Here is a 12799-nt window from a genome sequence, read left to right as displayed (position 1 = left end):
GAAAAAAACAAACATTTATATTCTGTTTCATCAATGACTCCACTGCCGAGTTACTAAGAAATGGTCTTTTCTGCAAAGCGGTGCCCCATTTAAATAGGCATAAGATGCATCAATGCACAACAATGCACTAATGTTCAAATATGTTACACATAATAGTGATGATAAATCCAAAAAAAACAGGGCATTGTGTATTCGCTAGAAAATGTAGCATTTTATTTGCAAATCATGTATTTTGTTTTGCAAAATGCCATGCCCTGAACTATCAAAAAGAAGCAGAATGTTCTGCTTTGATTAGCTTATTAGCTAATGTTGGACCAGGAACAGGGTTTTGAGGCGTTGTCTGTCATGTTCCTGAAAATGAGGACAGTGGATGATTTTAATTGCCTTTGCTCACTAAGCCGTGGTCTGGCAGATGTTCACCATTTGTAATGTTTTTCTGGAACAATACATAAACACACTTTGGCCCTTAAGCTGCAGAAGGAATACATTTGAGTTTGACAGTTATACTCCAGCCAAAGGAAGAATATACTTTGAACACTCTGCCTAGTTATGACTCTTGTGAGAATTTCATTAAGAATGCATCACAGCTACCGTTTTAACCTTACTTTTTAAGTAGTGATGATTATATCAAAATTGATGTTCCTGTGGAGAAAAATAAAGCCACAAAGTACAAAATGATTTGACAGCATTATCTCAGCAGGTGGAATTTGAAAGCAGAGAGACATGGGCTATGGTAGGATTTGTGGCAGAATCACACGAGAAGGCTGGTGAGGCCTAGCTCCACATTGGGAGCGTTATGCTTTTAACAAGAGGCATGGTGAGTTTCTCGCAGCAAGATGCCAATTACGCGGGATTATATCTTGTCAGATGTAATATTAACACCACAACTCGCCTCATTAATATTCAGATTCCCAACTTAACAAACATGCCAAACAAGCGAGATGCTGATGAATCGCTACATGGAAACCTGAGCAGGTACCTAGCAACTACAGCCCACTGTTTGCTCCTAAACACTGCATTAGCTACTGGGTACACTCCATGGGCTCTTGTCACATGTACCCTACATCCACAGATGTTGGCATCTGACATTTGCCAACTTCTAATTACTCTCACGGCACATCTCCAGTATACTTTAAGAATGTTTTTGCTCTTCATTGATGATTTCGGACTGATCTGATGACTATCAGTATAATGCTGCAGCAAGGATATTGTGTGCTCAGGGATATGCATCATGGACTGGGCGAGACTGCATTTCCAGGCTCTTTGCACAATGTCCGAGCCGAGCTAGATGCTACAACATGCATTGACTTGCCTGGTATTTTTGCACTTGGTCCTCTTTGCCAGACTTCCCAGGCTTACACTACTTCCATCTTATCTTGCAATTAAGTGCAGAAGCCAAAGGAAGGTAGTTAAGGTATTTAGCAGGCCTCAGTTACATCAAGGGAGATTGCCTTCAGTCAGGGACACTGGTACAGTAAGTCAAGGGCAGTCTCCAATACCAATCCAGGGACTTGGACGTGGTTAATCAGTAACTCAGAGCAGTCAGAGTCAGGATGCTCTCCTCATACGAGATGAAGAAGTGAACGTTGAGCAGCCCACAACCAATATAACTCTCACTGTCTTAGGGGGCTGGTCTGCCTCTGGATTGGTGCTGGTGAACTTTAAAGACTTAAATTAGGCATCTGCCTCCTTGGTGCAGGCAGCAATCTACATTCCTGGTCTCCACTGGAGACTTCCCTGTTGGTGGGGGGAGTTATAGGGAGTCACTCTTTCTGTCCGACTGGGAGCTGTTTTCCTCCTAGAATGAGGCAGAGAGGCAAATGCCAGGAAGATGAAAGTGGGAGGTACAGCTGTTACTTTTGGTGCATACTGGGAGGAGTCCCAAGCAAGTCGGTGGGCAGTGGAGAGGGCACGCAGGGTTAGTGGCATTGGGGTTCGATGTGAATGAGAGCGAACAAGGAAGTATGCAGCTGGGAACAGTGAGAGCATTAGACCATGAGCCTTGGTGGGAGATGGTTACAGTAGCAGAGATAGAGTGTGAGGTATTGGAGAGACGATGGTGGCACTTACTCTGGTGTAGTGAAGAAGGACATTGACCTTCTTCCTGTAGTGTTGTGCATTTTCCAGAAAGCCAAGACTGCTCCAACTCAGTGGCAAGCTTGCACCAGGTCCTTGGATGAACCTCAGGACAATGGCCTGGTGGTGTCTCCTCCACTGTTGCTCCTGAGGTAAGAGAGTGTCCTGCTATTGCAGCACTTCATCAAGCTGGACCTCCAGGCTCCTGCTGTAAAACAGCTGTCAGTTTCCCCCAGTCTGTGATGCCTGCACCAAATGTTAAGAATTGAGCAGAGCATCTCTGGACAAAGAGTGCTTGTCAATGCACAGCAAATCATTTTGGATGGTGCGGGTGCAAGGATGCTGGTAATTCTGGGATATCCGATGAGTGGCAAGTCAGGTCAGCTGACTCCACTCAATCAAAAAATTCAAGCCAGTGAGTTGGATTTAGAATGAAAGACATTAAGTACAGAAAGGTATCAATCATCTTGGATCCATGTGCAAAGGTAGCTCCTAGTTAGTTATTTATCCACTTCCCTTTCAAAACATGATAAAATACAGCTTTAACAGGCAGTTACGGTAATAGAGAGTGAAAAATAATTTTTGAATCCCTCTCATTATTCTTCTGGAGACAAATCTCATAGTTACATTTTTTAAATCAATTCAGTGAAAAGTAGAAATTATCTTGCACTGATTATCCTCCCAAATCATTGTGTAACATTGAAAGTTGTTATTATACCCGATCTTTAACTTTGCTGTTCTATCTAAAAAGCCACTAGTTTTTCATGTCTTTCTTAATAACTATATCCTTCTCATTCATCAAATTATTCTAGGCACATTTCCGTAGTTATAGTACACTTTCTATATTGGGGTGTCAAATGTCATCTAATAGTTCAGCCAACAGCTACCTAATATGTTGCACAAATTCAACACCAAATCTCTGCTTTCCTGTTTAATGTCATAATTCTATGCCTTTTTTATGATCTATCACTTTTTACTTGCATTTTTAAAGATCAATATTTCACTTTTAGAACTAAGTTTCCCAAGGTACCTGTCACGTATTTGCACATTTCAACAAACTGGGAGCTTTTGTACATTATAGGGGGTTGATCTGCCCCTGGATTGGTGCTGGTGGATTTTAGTGATTTAAATTAGGTACCTGCCTCCGTGGTACAGGCAGCTATCTGCATTCCCGTTCTCCACGGGAGACTTCCCTGTTGGTGGGGGGAGGTATAAGGGAGTCACATCCTGATAATTTCTGTTATTTCCTTCTTCCAAGCTTGTTACTGCAGGGTTGTGAACATTCTGTCTGTGGAGACTGGAGGAAATTATCTCGCCAGCGTTAAAATCTCAAATGCTGTGAGGAAATGGTGACTTGTTATCTTTAAAGTTTAGCATTTTTTTTAAGTGCAGTAATTTAAATATATCTAATGCTTGTGGGGGAATTCTTCAATCTGTAATTGATAGCAACAAAGAAGTTGAACCAAAACTTCAAACGACTTGCCCTAGATTCTTTAAGAATTTGTATGTAAGCAATTGCTTTCAAGAGAATAATTTGATTATTTGTTCTGGTAATGATTTTATGAGATCTGTGATTATAGAGTAGAAAATTTTGAAGCAGATGCTACCATGTTTGAGTGCCCACTGGCATTTTCAACCATACTTCATACCTCATTTCACATATCATTAAGAAAGCAAGAGAACTAGGCTATAGTTCATATAGAGTTGCTTTAAAGGAAAAGTGCATATTAAAATAATACAGAACTGTGAATATAATCTCATGCTTAAGGTATAGATATTATCTCATTTTTAAAAATTCACAGATCCTTGCTAAGTCTACATTGCTGCATGACTAAAACAATGCAATATTTTTTGTGTTCAAAATTATTTACAGCCTTTGTGGCAAAGCTAGATTACAATTTAAGGCAATAAAATGTGAGGCTGGATGAACACAGCAGGCCCAGCAGCATCTCAGGAGCACAAAAGCTGATGTTTCGGGCCTAGACCCTTCATCAGAGATGCTGCTGGGCCTGCTGTGTTCATCCAGCCTCACATTTTATTATCTTGGATTCTCCAGCATCTGCAGTTCCCATTATCACTGATACAATTTAAGGCATTGAGATGGCTGAATTTGAATCCTTTGAAAATGGGCATGGGGACAATTTGTGAATATGATGTGTTCATTCATTTCAATATAGGAGGCATGTTAATTTTGAATAATTTCAGGGTCCAACCAATACAATTGCACGCTTGATTGGCTGGACACATCGGTGGTGATTTAAAATTCTGATTGACTAGCACCCACTAATAACTCGCCTGGTAGAAAGGGAATATTTTCAAGTCTGTATTAGATAGATTTTTGATGGTTATTGTGAGGCCATGAATCAAAGGATAATAGTTCTTTTTCACACACACTGCACGGCACGGTGGCTCAGTGGTTAGCACTGCAGCCTCACAGCGCCAGGGACCCGGGTTTAATTCCAGCATCGGGTAACTGTCTGTGTGGAGTTTTCACATTCACCCCGTGTGCGCGTGGGTTTCCTCCGGGTGCTCTGGTTTCCTTCCACAGTCCGAAGATGTGCAGGCTAGGTGAATTGGCCATGCTAAATTGCCTGTAGTGTTCAGGGGTGTGTGGGTTATCGGGGGATGGGTCTGGGTTGGATGCTCCAAGGGGCAGTGTGTACTTGTTGGGCCGAAGGGCCTGTTTCCACACTGTAGGGAATCTAATCTAAATATAACAATATGCCATTGATGGAGGAAGTGATTGTTTGTGGATATGGTGCCAGATCAGCAGGGTGCTTTGCTGTTGTTGGAGTTGCACTGGCCTTGGCAGGTGGGTGTATTCCATCTTATTGCTGACAGGTGCCTTGTAGATGGGGGACAGCCTTTGGAAAGTTACTTGCCTCAAGAATCCTAGCCTCTGGCCTGCTCTTGCAGCCACTGTGTTTATACAGCTCATTCAGTTCAGTTTCTGGTCAATGCTGATGGTCAGGGTATTGATAGTGGGTGTATTCACTGATGATATTACCATTAGATGTCAAGAGATGATGGTTAGGTTCTTATTTGGAGATAATCTTTGCCTAGCACTTGTGTAGCATGGATATTACTTGCTAGTAAAGAAGGATTCGCGTTGTGGTTACTGGTATTGCACTTGATCGGAGCTTGCCATTGACAGACTGGGCAGAAAGGAGCTATATGGATTCTCTTTTCCTGTCTTCTTTGTCCCTGTGCTCTGCATGTCAGCTGTTCATGGCCTATCCATTGTAATGGTAAGTTGTGCTGCCTGAAGCAGACCACCATAAACCTTGACAACAGTTCTGCTGAGTACTGCAAGACTCTACAAAATATGATTCAGGCAGCAGAGCTGATTTCTGACTCCACTACAGACTGCTCTGTCAATTTTCATGGGGCTTCATGGATTTGATAGGCATCATGCTGTGCACATTTGTTTGGCTTGCATTCCAGAATCATGAGTGATTATTCTTTGGAGCTTGTGCTTGTCACTCAGTATTCTTACTGTTGTTTTACCCTCTAATATAGCTGATGTAACTGATTGTTAAGGCATTGTGGTTAAGAGTCATAGAGGTATACAGCATGGAAACAGACTCTTTGGTCCAACTTGTCCATACTGATCAAATATCCTAAATTAATCTAGTACCATTTGCCAGAATTTGGCCCATATCCCTCTCAACCCCTATTCGTATACACATCCAGATGCCTTTTAAACATTGCAATTATGTCAACCTCCATTGCTTACTCTGGCAGCTCATTCCATACACGCACCACCCTCTGCATGAAAACGTCATCCCTTAGGTCCCTTTTAAATCTTTCCCCTTTCACCTTAAACCTATGGCTCTAGTTTGGGACTCTCCTACCCTGGGAAAAACCCCTTGCCTATTCACCCTACTCATGTCCCTCATAATGTAATAAACTTATGTAAGGTCACCCCTCAGCCTCCGATACCCCAGGGTAAATAGCCCCAGTCTATTCAGCCTCTCCTTGTAGCTCAAATCCTCCAACCCTGGCTGTATCCTTGGAAATCTTTTCTGAACCCTTGAAGTTTAACAACATTTTTCCTACAGCAGACAGATCAGAATTGAATCTGGTATTCCAAAAGTGGCCTAACTAATGCTCTATACGGCCATATCATAACCTCCCAACTATACTGAATGTACTGACTGATTATGGTAACCATACCAAATATCTTTTTCACCGTCCTGTCCATCTGTGACTCCACTTTCAAGGAACTATGAACCTGCACGACAATGTCTCTTTGTTCAGCAACCATCCCCAGGACCTTCCCATTAAGTGTATAAGTCCTGCCCTGATTTGCCTTTCCAAAATGCAGCACCTCATATTTATCTAAATTAAACTTTGTCTGCCACTCGTGGGCCCATTGGCGCATCTGATCAAGGTCCTGTTGTACCCTATGGTAACCATCTTCACTGTCCATTACATCACCAATTTTGGTGTCATCTGCAAATTTACTAACTTCCACCGGAATACCCAACGTTGGCCTGTATGATCCATTGCCAATAGCGTCACACTACCTGGTTCCAAGGGAGTTGAATCCCTTTCGCTTTCACTACATGGCACAGTTTATGCTGCCAAACAATGTGCATGCAGTCAATTATGTTCTACACCATGGGAATCCTGCTATTCTCATAAGCCCGGGTGCTTATTCTGTCAGCTGCATGCCTGATGAGAGAGAATAAGACATGATAATTTCCCTTTGAACAGTGACCTCCTTTATGCAACAATGGGAAGTGCTGTGAAGCCCCCAACTTCATCCTTGTAGGAGCTGTGCTCAAAATGCTTCCTGATTTACTGGCCTTGGGACTATGACCTTGCTCCACTCTGAGGTTACAGCTGCAGCTGCAATCACTGATAGATTTCAACAAGAATATCCTCACATTGTTCCTCGCTGAGTGTCAGGAAAAAGAATTAATCGTTCAATATTCTGGTGCATATGGCCACCCACAGATAGCCCTTCAAGTTATTTATTCATCTCCCCCTCCCAGAACTTGAAGTGCTCTGCATGCCCTCGGTTTATCTTATCAGTCTTTCTTCCAAGTTGAAATGTCTGTTCAGATACACACATTGAGAACAATGGTTTCTGGCACTACTTTGAGCCGAAGCCTTGAAAAAAATGCTTCAATATCTCTCACACCATTTCTTGTAGAATTTTGGCAACTCGAAACAAATTATAGAAAGCATCAAAAGCTTGTACAATTATAGCAATTACTCAAATAAATCAGCTAACAACTAGTGGCACAGTGGCTCAGTGGTTAGCACTGCAGTCTCACAGCGTCAGGGACGTGGGTTCGATTCCACCCTTGGGTGACTGTCTGTGTGGAGTTTGCACATTCTCCCTGTGTCTACGTGGGTTTCCTCCGGGTGCTCTGGTTTCCTCCCACGGCCCAAAGATGTGCGGGCTAGGTGAATCGGCCATGCTAAATTGCCCGTAGTGCTCAGGGGTGTCTGGGTGGGATGCTCCAAGGGGCAGTGTGGACTTGTTGGGCCGAAGGGCCTGTTGCAACACTGTAGGGAATATAATCTAATTGGAAGGATCTGATATTCTCTGTAAATGGCACTGGCACTGTTCTGGCATGTTGTCAAATGAATGATCCAGTTGTGAAATGGAGAGGGGATGCTGGTCGGAGAATTGAGCTTAGAATGACACAATTTGCCATTAAATCTGCATTGCATGCTGATTGATGTAATGGTCTGCCCAGTCTGTACATCATTAGTGAATTTTCAGTGAGTATATTACCATCCTCAACAATATAGTATCTGCTATGATTCATTCTACAAATGCATATTTGATTCTACTGGGGTGATGATGATGCTCTGACAGCACACATAGCACCTAATAATGATGGGAATGATCCTAATTTTCCAGCCTGTAATACTATTAGGTAATGGTCTTTGGGTGCAGTGGATAGTGTCTCTGCCTCTGAGCCACAAGTGCTGGGGTAAAGTTCCACTAAAGTCTTCTTGATCTCCTGATATTTTTAATTGCTATTTACTACAGACAAATGCAAAGCTGTTTGCTTGCGAATGGGAATATTTTAACTATCCATTTATCGAGACTAACCACATGCATCTATAAACGTTTGCTGACCGCATACTTCAGATGTCATAAACTTTTCAGCTCAAATTTATTTTCATGTTTAGGCTGTATTATCCAATTATAATCCTTTAATTCTGGAATCTTTAAATATCAATGATGTTGTCCATTGTTATATTTCAATCTTGCTGTTTGGTTTGCCATTACTCATTAATTTAGCTTTAACCACTGAGGTATCCTAATTACTAAGGCTGCCACTGTGACCGAGATTTAAAGTTTATGCAAATAATCCCAATCTTTGACATGTGTAATACAATAGGCATGGAATTAATGGATGAAAGAAACAATGAAGAATATTCTGGTAAGTAATTTATAGACAAAGAGACAAAGAATTCTGTACTACCTCAAGGCAGGAATTTCTCTTTCTGCGTGTATGGTATCACATCCACACTTGCTTCAATGTGAAGATACTGTGGTGCAGACAATAACATCTGAGGGACTTTGCCACAAAATAGCATGATATCATCAGCAATGACAGAACAGAGACCTGGATCAGAATCTATAGGAAAACCCTGCTTGTACCCTGGTCTGCAGACTTTGCCAGCTAGGCCAACCTCAACACTAAGTATTTTCTGGACATGACTTAATAGAAAGAACAGCTACTGTGGGGACATCTTAGAATTCCTACAGTGCAGAAAGAGACCATTCAGGCAAATGATTCTGTACTGACCCTACAAATAGCATCCCACTCAGATCCACTCATCCCCTATCCCCAAACCCCACTATTACAGGCTAATGCACCTAGCCTGCACATTCTGGACACTACTGGGAAATTTAGCACGAGATGCCAATCCACCTAACCTGCACATCACTGGACTGTGGGAGGAACCAAAACACTCAGCAGAAACCCACACAGAAATGGGGAGAAGATGCAAACTTCACACAGACAGTTTCCTGAGGCTGGAATTGAGCCCAGGTCCCTGGCACTACCCTGTGCTACCGTGCTGCACTGTCCTGATGGGCTTCATGCTAAGATCTTAGAAGAAGTCATTAGTGAGATAGTTGATGCATTAGTTTTCATTTTCCAAAGTTTCCTAGATTCAGGGTATATTCCATTAAATTGAAAAATAGCAAATATTTTACTCTTTTATTCAGAGAGACGTATCAGAAAGCAAGAAAGTACGGGGCAGTTAGCTAAACATTTTTCATAGGAAAAATGTTACAGTCTTCAATGTTAAAGACTCGAAAGCAGACGCTTAGAGAAGTTCAAGGTAATCAGACAGAGTCAACATGGTCTTGTGAAAGGGAAATCCTGTGTAACCTATTTATTGGTGTTCTCGGAAGAATAGCTTGAACTGTTGATAAAAGGAAACTGATGGGCATACTCTAGAGAGATTGTCAGAAGGCATTTTAGTAGTGTCACATCAAAGGTTATTGCAGAAAATAAGCAATCATAAAAATTTTTATGGATAGAAAATAGCCAAATGACAGGAAACACAGTAGACAGGAACAGTAATTTTCTGGTTGGCAAGAGGTAATGAGTGGTGAAAGTAAGTTGTAAAGAGATCAAAATGAAATGAGAGAGATATGGACATGTTTGTGAGTGGGAAAAGATCTGGCAATAGAGTATAACGTGTAAAAATGTGAAATTGTCCTACTTGGTGAGAAGAATAAAAACTAAGCCTTCTAACTAAATGATGAGTGATTGCTGAGCCCCAAAATGCAGAGAGATCTTGGTGTCCTAATGCACGAGCCAAAGAAGGTCTGTACTGTTGGGGAAAGGTTTCAAAGAGGAGTCTTGAGTTTCATGTTTAGTAGTATAATTGAACTTCATTCAGGGCTCCTTTATAAAGAACAAAGAACAAAGAAAATTACAGCATAGGAACAGGCCCTTCGGCCCTCCAAGCCTGCGCCGATCAAGATCCTCTGTCTAACGTGTCATCTATTTTCCAAGGGTCTGTGTCCATTTGCTCCCTGCCCATCCATGTACCCACCCAAATATATCTTAAAAGACACTAACGTGTCTGCGTCAACCACCTCCGCTGGCAACAAGTTCCAGGCACCCGCCACCCTGTGTAAAGAACCTTCCATGCATAGCTCCCTTAAACTTTCCTCTGCTCACTTTGAACTCATGACCCCTAGTAATTGAGCCCCCCACTCTCGGAAAAAGCTTTTTGCTATCATGTAGCATGGGGGAGTTTGGTGTAACAGTGTCCACAGAGCACTCTGGCCTCACCCCCCAGTCAAGTACAGCATTTTTATATGTTTCATGTTACAATAATTACATGCAACATTGATAGCCAAGGCCCTCTAATCTATACATCTATTAACACATGATCAATGATGGATATCTCTATGGACAGTCTGAGGCTCCCTATGATCTCATGACGTTTACCAGACATTATCATCTGGCCTTGGAATTTTACAACATACCTCACTAAGTTATGTTCCAATGCTAACAGTCATATTCCAGCTCAGATATTTGCCAGAATTACTTATCTCTGTACGAATTCTGTTTTTCATTGCATTCATTGCTACCCTTATCAAATTCTGTCACTTGTCTTAGATTTCCTAATATCCCAATCACACAAGGTACAAAAAGATGAAAATTATGACTAATTGCTGTAAAATTCATAATATCAGTTCTGACGTAAAGTTAGTTATATATAAAGTTATTTGGTTACACTTAATGTTAGAATTCTTTCGCCAATGAGTTGTGAACTGTCTCTATCCCACATGACCTTGAAAGTCAGCTAAACATTGCCCCTCTATCTTGTAGCTGCAGCTGTGATTTCTTCTATTCACATATAAGTGTGTTTTAAAAAGGAGATTGCTTCTACAATGAAATTTACTGTCCTTCTCTAAATATTTCTACACAAACTCTTTTACTTAATAAGGCAACCCCTATTCAAATTCCGTTAATAAGACTGAAACTCAATTGCTTTCACAGCTCAATAAGCTTGTTATTCTGAAGGTTTTACAAAATATATTCTTGTTCCCCTTTTACCTTATCATTTGTGTCTGTCTCTCCTCCTTTGACCTTTGGATGTGCGAATTCTTTTGATCTATCTCCATCATCATTATTTAGGTTCATTTATTTAGGTTGTGAAGCTGCCATTGTTTATTTTTGTGAAATTAGGCTGGTGCCTTTTAGAGGTTATCTGTCTTCCCCATTTGCCATTCAGCTCCCACCCCCCCCCCCCCCCCCACCCCACCACCACCTCTGGGATGGAAACTACTTTCCATTAAATATAGAAAGATTTCAACCAAATTTCTCACTGTTAGATGTAGATTTCATTTCTTCATTTCTCAATACTCAATTATGGAAAGAGTTCTTACTGCTGTGGGATCATATTTCTCTTTTAATTTTTTTGCTAAATTACAAACTTCTGGTTGTCTGTTCCCAGGCATCATCTTATCAGAATGTCTATTACAAACATCTGCCGCTGTGGGTTTGTGCCAAACTCCTTGTATTTTTGATTGCAAGATTCTTTGTTTCACCTAGACCTTGTTGCCTTGAATTTATCTTTTTCTTAAAGTTACTATCGTCCTAACTTACGCTCTCACTCTAATGCTGAAATAAACAAGCTACTTCTAACGCTACCGCTAAAAATCTTCCCTGATATTGTTATGCTAATTCCACGGGCTATCATTTTCAGCCACCTCTGGCCATGGCCTGTCTCAACAGTATGTAGGTACATCAAGTGATTTAGAAATCTAATGATATGTTATCATTTATTATGAGGAGAAATTAATGCAAAAGTCATGAGATTGTGCTTTAGTCATCTAGGCCATTAGTCAGATCATATCTGGAGTGCTATGTACAGCATTGGTCTCCTTATTTAAGGAAGGATGTAAGTGCATTAGACTCAGTTCAGAGAAGTTAAATAAGACTAAAATGCGGAATGGGTAGATTCACTCATGAGAAAAAATTGGATCTGTTGGGGGTATACTTCTGAATTTCGAAGTCTAGCATGTGACTTGATTGAAACACATAAAGCCCTAAAGGGTCTTACCAGGATGTATGTGGAAAGAATATTTCCTCTTGTCGGGGTTTTTAGATTAGAGGGTCACTATTAAAAATAGGAGATCACTTTTAAGACATAAGGAGAAATTCTTTTTCAGAGAAGGTCACGGATTTTTAGAAATCTCTTCCTCAAAAGGCAGTGGAAGCAGAGTCTTTGAGTATTTTCAAGTAAGAGTAGATTGTTGATAAGCAAGGGAGTGAAAGGTTATTGTGAGTAGATGGGAATGTCGAATAATCTGATCAACCACAATGTCATTGATTGGTATTGGAAAAGGTTTGTATGGAGTACAACATAGCATCGACCAGTTGGGCCAATTTTGTTTTTTTATTTACTCATGAGATGTATGTGTTATTTGTTGGGCCAACATTTGTTACCTGCCGTAGGTGTCCTTGAGAATGTGGTGGTGAGTTACTCTCTTGAACACCTGCAGTCTGTTGTAGGTAGATCCACAATGCTGTGTGGGAGGGAATTGTCTGGTTCTTTGCTGTAATTTAATGATCTGACAATGAAAGGGAGTAAAAATGTGTATTGTAATGACAGCTGCATGAACTTCCAACTTATTCAGCAAGTTTAGGAATAAATAATCTTTTCACTCAGTACCTCTAGCGTCAGCAGGGTATGACTGGAATGTGAGATAACAGTGTGG

At 41.1% G+C, this 12799-nt stretch overlaps 1 long non-coding RNA gene across 5 annotated transcripts in view; it reads left to right on the top strand.

The window, feature by feature from the left end:
- LOC125454160 (uncharacterized) overlaps positions 1-12799 on the top strand; it is a 157672-nt gene that overhangs the window by 112393 nt on the left and 32480 nt on the right. The window contains exon 1 of one of the 5 annotated variants that reach the window (XR_007247933.2): positions 3330-3414. The exons of 3 other annotated variants lie outside the window; for them this stretch is intronic. This is a non-coding gene — a long non-coding RNA (uncharacterized LOC125454160). Of the gene's footprint in view, positions 1-3329; positions 3426-12799 lie in introns of those variants that run through there. One more of the 5 variants, XR_007247932.2, reaches the window with a different exon arrangement.

This window comes from Stegostoma tigrinum, chromosome 7 (genome assembly GCF_030684315.1).
Source record: "Stegostoma tigrinum isolate sSteTig4 chromosome 7, sSteTig4.hap1, whole genome shotgun sequence".
NCBI classification, from domain to species: Eukaryota; Metazoa; Chordata; class Chondrichthyes; order Orectolobiformes; family Stegostomatidae; genus Stegostoma; species Stegostoma tigrinum.
Note: the sequence above shows the minus strand (reverse complement) of the source record. Positions and strands in the feature narration are given on the sequence as shown.